This window comes from Cetorhinus maximus, chromosome 19 (assembly GCF_964194155.1).
Source record: "Cetorhinus maximus chromosome 19, sCetMax3.hap1.1, whole genome shotgun sequence".
Classification (NCBI taxonomy): Eukaryota; Metazoa; Chordata; class Chondrichthyes; order Lamniformes; family Cetorhinidae; genus Cetorhinus; species Cetorhinus maximus.
The window spans coordinates 96195957-96203737 of NC_135897.1; positions in this window are offsets into that span (position 1 = coordinate 96195957).

Sequence of the window (7781 nt, forward strand, 5' to 3'; positions counted from 1 at the left end):
CTCGGGGCCAGTGGGTCACACAATGTCTTCCACACTCTGGGTGAGAGGGTCATACACTGTCCTTTTACACTCTGGGACAGTGGGTTAGACACTGTCCTTTCTCACACTGGGCCAGTGGGTCATGTACTGTCCTTTCATGCTCTTGGACAGTGGGTCACCCACTGTCCTTCCACATTCTGGGACAGTGGATCACAAACTGTCATTCCACACTCTGGGATCATGGTCACACACTGTCCTTTCATACTCTTGGCCCGTAGGTCACCTGCTGTCCTTCCACACTCTGGGTCAGTGGGTTAGACACTGTCCTTTCTCACACTCGGCCAGTGGGTCATGTACTGTCCTTTCACGCTCTTGGACAGTGGGTCATACACTGGGACAGTGGGTCACACACTGGGACAGTAGGTCACCCACTGTCCTTCCACACTCTGGGGCAGTGGGTTACAAACTGTCATTCCACACTCTGGGACCGTGGGTCACACACTGTCCTTTCATGCTCTGGGACAGTGGGTCGCATGCTGTCCTTTCACACACTGGTACAGTGGATCACATACAGTCCTTTCACACTCTGGGCCACTGGGTCAGCCACTGTCCTTTCACACTCTGAGACAGTGGGTCAGACATTGTCCTTTCTCCCAGTGGGTCATGTACTGTCCTTTCACGCCTCATGGACAGTGAGTCACACACTGTCCTTCTACACTCTGGGCCAGTGGATCATCCGCTGCCCTTTCACACACTGTCCTTTCACACTCTGAGCCACCGTGTCACACACTGTCCCACCACACTCTGGGCCACCGTGTCACACACTGTCCCACCATACTCTGGGCCACCGTGTCACACACTGTCCCACCACACTCTGGGCCACCGTGTCACACACTGTCCCACCATACTCTGGGCCACCGTGTCACACACTGTCCCACCACACTCTGGCACAATAGGGTAGGGGCAGAAGAGGTCATTTTCGGAACAAAGTGGAGAACTAACAGGACAGGAGACAGGAACACAGGATCATGCTTGTGAGCTGAACAGAGATGTTCCACAGAGCTCTCACCCAATCTGTGCCTATTCTCCACAATGTAGAGGAGACCACATTGTTTGCAGCAAAACCTGTATAGTAAACTGAAAGATTTATGTGTAAATCACTGTTTCACCTGCAAGGAGTGTTTGGGCCATTGGGCGGTTGGAAAGAGGAGGTAAATAGGCAGATGTTGCATCTCCTGTGATTGCACAGGAAGATTCCATGACAAGCGAACAAGGTGTTGGGCTGATTGTGGAATGGACCAGGCTATCACAGAGGGAACTCAGTTCCTTTGGAATGTTGTAATAAAAGGGAAGATGTGTCTGGTGGGTGGGAGAAAGACGAGGATAATGAATTGTATACAGAGGCTGATATGGTGCTAGGTGAGGTTGGTCCTCATTTAGGCTCTTTATAGCTTTCAGGACTCAATACTGTATCTACAAGAGCAGGTCAGAGGCTAGGAATCCTGCAGCAAGCAACTCACCTCCTGACTCCCAAAACCTGTCCATTATCTACAAGGAACAAGTCAGGAGTGTGATGGAATACACCCCACTTGCCTGGATGAGTGCAGCTCCCGCAACACTCAAGAATGTTTGTGAATGGGGTGCCAATCAAGCGGGTTGCTTTGTCCTGGATGGTGTTGAGTTTCTTGAGTGTTGTTGGCAGGTAATCCTCAGGGACCAACCACCGACGAAAGCCCCTCTCCCAGCCTCAAACTCTACCCAATGTGACTCAGAGCAGTGGCTGAGTGAACCAAGTCTTCAGCCTTCTCCTCCTGCTGCTATGCCTCCTCCATTCTCCCCCTCCTCATGGCCCTCCAGCTGGTAAAGAGCTGGCTATTTAAATATCAAAACACTTATAGCACAGAAGGAGGTCATTTGGCCGCTGTGTCTTTGCTGGCTGGGAAAGGCCTAAATTAGAGGTACATAGCCCCATGCTGCACCGCCAATGCTTTTGGACTGAGATGAGGAGAGATTTCTTCGCCCAGATGGTTGTAAACCTTTGGAATGCTCTACCCCAGAGTGTTGTGGATGTTCAGTCATTGAGTATGTTCAAGACTTAGATTGATAGATAGATTTCTGGGCAGGAAGGGATGAAAAAGGCCTGTCATTAGTGCAGGAAAATGGAGTTTAGGTACAAGGTCAGCCATGACCGTATTGAATGGTAAAGGGCTGTATGGTCTGCTTTTCCACACACACACACTCACACACAAACACATACATCAGAAATGCTTTAATTGCAGATTTTTTTTTTTTGTTCACGGGATGTGGGCTTCGCTGGCTGGGCCAACATTTATTGCCCATCCCTAGTTGACCCTGAGAAGGTGGTGGTGAGCTGCCTTCTTGAACTGCTGCACTCCATGCGGTGTAGGTACACCCACAGTGCTGTTAGGAAAGGAGTTCCAGGATTTTGACCCAGCGATAGTGAAAGAACAGCGATATATTTCCAAGTCAGGATGGTGAATGACTTGGAGGGGAACTTCCAGGTGATGGTGTTCCAATTTATCTGCTGCCCTTGTCCTTCTAGATAGTAATGGTTATGGGTTTGGAAGGTGCTGTCTAAGGAGCCTTGGTGAATTTCTGCAGTGCATCTTGCAGATGGCACACACTGCTGCTATTGTGCATCGGTGGTGGAGGGAGTGAATGTTTTTGGATGTGGTGCCAATCAAGCAGACTGCTTTGTCCTGGACTGTGTCAGCTTCTTGAGTGTTGTGGGAGCTGTACTCATCCAGGCAAGTGGAGAGTATTCCATCACATTCCTGACTCGTGCCTTGTAGATGGGGGACAGGCTTTGGGGAGTCAGGAGGTGAGTTACTTGTCGCAGGATTCCTAGCCCCTGACCTGGCCTTGTAGCCACAATATTTATATAGCTAGTCCAGTTCAGTTTCTGGTCAATGGTAACCTCCAGGAAGTTGATAGTGGAGAATTCAGTGGCAGTAATGCCATCGAACGTCAAGGGGTGATGGTTGGATTCTGTCTTGTTGGAGATGGTCATTCCCTAGCACTTGTGTGGCACGAATGTTACTTGCCACTTGTCAGCCCATGCCTGGATATTATCCAGGTCTTGCTGCATTTGGACATTGGCTGCTTCAGTATCTGAGGAGTCACAAATGGTGCTGAACATTGTGCAATCATCAGCGAACATCCCCACTTCTGACCTTATGATGGAAGGAAGGTCATTGATGAAGCAGCTGAAGATGGTCTTAGGATACTACCCTGAGGAACTCCTGCAGTGATGTCCTGGAACTGAGATGATTGACCTCCAACAACCACAACCATCTTCCTTTGTGCTAGGTATGACCCCAGCCAGCGGAGAGTTTTCCCCTGATTCCCATTGACTCCAGTTTTGCTCGGGCTCCTTGATGCCACAGTTGGTCAAATGCTGCCTTGATGTCAAAGGCAGTTACTCTCACCTCACCTCAGGAGTTCAGTACTTTTGTCTGTGTTTGAACTAAGGATGTAATGAAGTCAGGAGCTGAGTGGCCCTGGCAGAACCCAAACTGGGCATCAGTGAGCAGGTGATTGCTAAGCAACTGCCGCTTGATAGCACTGTTGGTGACCCCTTCCATTACTTTACTGATGATCAAGAGTAGACTGATGGGGCGGTAATTGGCCGGGGTGTATTTGTCCTGCTTTTTATGTACAGGACATACCTGGGCAATTTTCCACAGAGCCAGGTAGATGCCAGTGTTGTAGCTGTACTGGAACAGCTTAGCTAGGGGCGCGGCAAGTTCTGGAGCACAAGCCTTTAGTACTATTGCCAGAATATTGTCAGGGCCCATAGCCTTTGCAGTATCCAGTGCCTTCAGCTGTTTCTTGATATAGCGTGGAGTGAATCGAATTGGTTGAAGTCTAGCATCTGTGATGCTGGGGACCTCATGAGGAGGCTGAGATGGATCATTCACTTGTCACTTCTGGCTGAAGATTGTCGCATATTCTTCAGCCTTATCTTTTGAGCTGATGTTATGGGCTCCTCCATCATTGAGGATGGGGATATTTGTGGAGCCTTCTCCCCCAGTGAGTTGTTTAATTGTCCAGCACCATTCATGACTGGATGTGGCAGGAATGCAGAGCTTAGATTTGATCTGTTGGTTGTGGGATCGCTTAGCCCTGTCTATCACTTACTGCTTATGCTGTTTGGCACACAAGTAGCCCTGTTTTCCTAGAGTGGGGGATATGCCGGACCATGAGGTTACAGATTGTGTTTGAGTACAATTCTGCTGCTGCTGATGGCCCACAGCGCCGCATGGATGTCCAGTCTTGAGTTGCTAGATCTGTTCAAAATGTATCCCAATTAGCATTGTGGGTAGGGCAACAAAACACGATGGAGGGTATCCTCAATGTGAAGGCGGGACTTCGTCTCCACAATGACTGTGCGGTGGTCACTCCTAGCAATAGTGTCATGGACAGATGCATCTGCAGCAGGCAGGTTGGTGAGGATGAGGTCAAGTATGTTTTTCCCTCTTGTTGGTTTCCTCACAGACCCAGTCTAGCAGCTATGTCATTTAGGACTTAGCCAGCTTGCTCAGCAGTGGTGCTACCGAGCCACTCTCAGTGATGGACATTGACGTCCCCCACCCAGAGTACATTCTGTGCCCTTGCCACCCTCAGTGGTGTTCAATATGGAGGAGCACTGATTCATCAGCTGAGGGAGGGCGGTACGTGGTAGTCAGCAGGAGGTTTCCTTGTCCATGTTTGACCTGATGCCATGAGGCTTCATGGGGTCCAGAGTCGATGTTGAGGACTCCCTCCCGACTGTATACCACTGAGCCGCCACCTCTGCTGGGTCTGTCCTGCGATGGAGCAGGACCAGGGATGGTGATGGTGGTGTCTGGGACATAGTCCCAATTTTGGCACTAGCCCCCAGATATTAGTAAGGAGGAATTTGCAGGGTTGACAGCATTGAGATTGCCGTTGTCGTTTCCAGTGCCTCGTTCGATGCCAGATGGTCCATCCAGTTTCATTCCTTTTTTGTGTTTTGTAGCTGTTTGTTACAACTTGAGTGTCTTGCTGGGCCATTTCAGGAGCATTTAAGAGCCAGCCACATTGCTGTGGGTCTGGAGTCACATGTAGGCCAGACCAGGTAAGGACAACATTAGTGAACCAGATGGGTTTTGACAACAATGGTTTCATTGTCTCATTGGACTCTAAATTCCAGATTTTTATTGCATTCAAATTCCACCAGGATTCGAACCCAGATCCCCATGGCATTACCCTGGGTCTCTGGATTACTCATCCAGCGACAACACCACTATGCCATCACCTCCCCCAAAGATTCATCTTCAATGACTAAGGACATTCTGGAATAATAACATTTTTTTAAAACTGTCCCTTAAAGGGTTAATGTGGGGATTCTGGTGGCTGCTGTTCCTGGGAAAGACAGCATTTTACAGGAAAAGGTAATTAAGCAGTTTTAAAGAAGTTGGAAACCTCTTGATCCCAGTGTCCTGTTTACAAAAGGGTCACATGGTGGTTTATGGCTTTGAAAAAATACCATGTCTGGAAAACAGTGTTTAAAAGCTGCTAGACTGGTTTTGTTTTGCTCTTGGGGAGAAAACAAGAAGGATCAACTGCCTGGATAAAGAACACAGCAGCTCCGGAAACTCCAGACCCAGTCCCAAAACAAAGAGTGAAAGGAAGTTGCTCCGATGTCGCTCTCCGCTCTGAAATTGACTGACTGTAAGTTTTCCTCAAAGTCCGTCTGAAAAGCAGTGCAAGAGTCATCGATTGTTTCCCAGGCCAGCGCTGAAAGACCAACCGTATAATCCGGACACCATTTCAAGGACTCCAGCATTTATCCTTTTCCCTTGAACCATTGACTTTTAACCTTTGGGCAGAATTCCTCTATTTTTTTGTGTGTGTATGAGTGCGTTTGTGTGTGTGTGTGTGTGTGTGTGTGGTTTGTGTGTGGTGTGTGTGGTTTGTGTGTGTGTGGTTTGTGTGTGTGTGTGTACTTTGTGTGTGTGTGTGTGTGTGTGGCTTGTGAGTGCGTGTGTGGTTTGTGTGTATGTGGTTTGTGTGTGTGGTTTGTGTGTGTGTGTGGTTTGTTTGTGTGTGTGGTTTGTGTGTGTGTGTGGTTTGTGAGTGTGTGTGTGTGTGTGTGGTTTGTGAGTGTGTGTGTGTGTGTGTGGTTTGTGAGTGAGTGTGTGTGTGTGTGTGTGTGGTTTGTGAGTGTGTGTGTGTGTGTGTGGTTTGTGAGTGTGTGTGTGTGGTTTGTGAGTGTGTGTGTGTGTGCTTTGTGTGTGTGTGTGGTTTATGAGTGTGTGTGTGGTTTGTGAGTGTGTGTGGTTTGTGAGTGTGTGTGTGTGTGTGTGGTTTGTGAGTGTGTGTGGTTTGTGAGTGTGTGTGTGTATGTGGTTTGTGAGTGTGTGGTCTGTGAGTGTGTGTGTGTGATTTGTGAGTGTGTGTGTGGTTTGTGAGTATGTGTGTGGTTTGTGAATGTGTGTGGTTTGTGAGTGTGTGTGTGTGGTTTGTGTGTGTGTGGTTTGTGAGTGTGTGTGTGTGGTTTGTGTGTGTGTGTGGTTTGTGAGTGTGAGTGTGTGTGGTTTGTGTGCGTGTGGTTTGTGAGTGTGTGTGTGGTTTGTGAGTGTGTGTGGTTTGTGAGTGTGTGTGGTTTGTGAGTGTGTGTGTGTGTGGTTTGTGAGTGTGTGTGTATGTGGTTTGTGAGTGTGTGGTCTGTGAGTGTGTGTGTGTGTGTGTGGTTTGTGAGTGTGTGTGTGTAGTTTGTGAGTGTGTGTGGTTTGTGAATGTGTGTGGTTTGTGAGTGTGTGTGTGGTTTGTGTGTGTGTGTGTGGTTTGTGTGTGTGTGTGGTTTGTGAGCGTGTGTGGTTTGTGAGCGTGTGTGGTTTGTGAATGTGTGTGGTTTGTGAGTGTGTGTGTGTGTGGTTTGTGAGTGTGTGTGGTTTGTGAGTGTGTGTGGTTTGTGAGTGTGCGTGTGCTTTGTGAGTGTGTGTGTGGTTTGTGAGTGTGTGTGGTTTGTGAGTGTGTGTAGTTTGTGAGTGTGTGTGGTATGTGTGTGTGTGTGGTTTGTGAGTGTGTGTGTGTGTGGTTTGTGAGTGTGTGTGGTTTGTGAGTGTGTGTGGTTTGTGAGTGTGCGTGTGCTTTGTGTGTGTGTGTGTCGTTTGTGAGTGTGTGTGTGTGGTTTGTGAGTGTGTGTGTGTGGTTTGTGAGTGTGTGTGGTTTGTGAGTGTGTGTGTGTGTTTGTGTGTGTGTGGTTTGTGTGTGTGTGGTTTGTGAGTGTGTGTGTGTGTGTGTGTGTGGTTTGTGTGTGTGTGTTTGTGAGTGCGTGTGGTTTGTGTGTGTGTGTGGTTTGTGTGTGTTTGTGGTTTGTGTGTGTGTGTGTGGTTTGTGTGTGTGTGTGGTTTGTGAGTGTGTGTGTGTGGTTTGTGAGTGTGTGTGGTTTGTGAGTGTGTGTGTGTGTGGTTTGTGAGTGTGTGTGGTTTGTGAGTGTGTGTGTGTAGTTTGTGAGTGTGTTTGTGAGTGTGTGTGTATGTGGTTTGTGAGTGTGTGTGGTTTGTGAGTGTGTGTGTGGTTTGTGAGTGTGTGTGGTTTGTGAGTGTGTGTGTGTGATTTGTGTGTGTGTGGTTTGTGTGTGTGTGGTTTGTGTGTGTGTGTGTGTGTGTGTGGTTTGTGTGTGTGTGTGGTTTGTGAGTGTGTGTGTGTGTGGTTTGTGAGTGTGTGTGGTTTGTGAGTGTGTGTGTGTGTGTGGTTTGTGAGTTGTGTGGTTTATGAGTGTGTGTGTGTGTGTGGTTTGTGAGTGTGTGTGG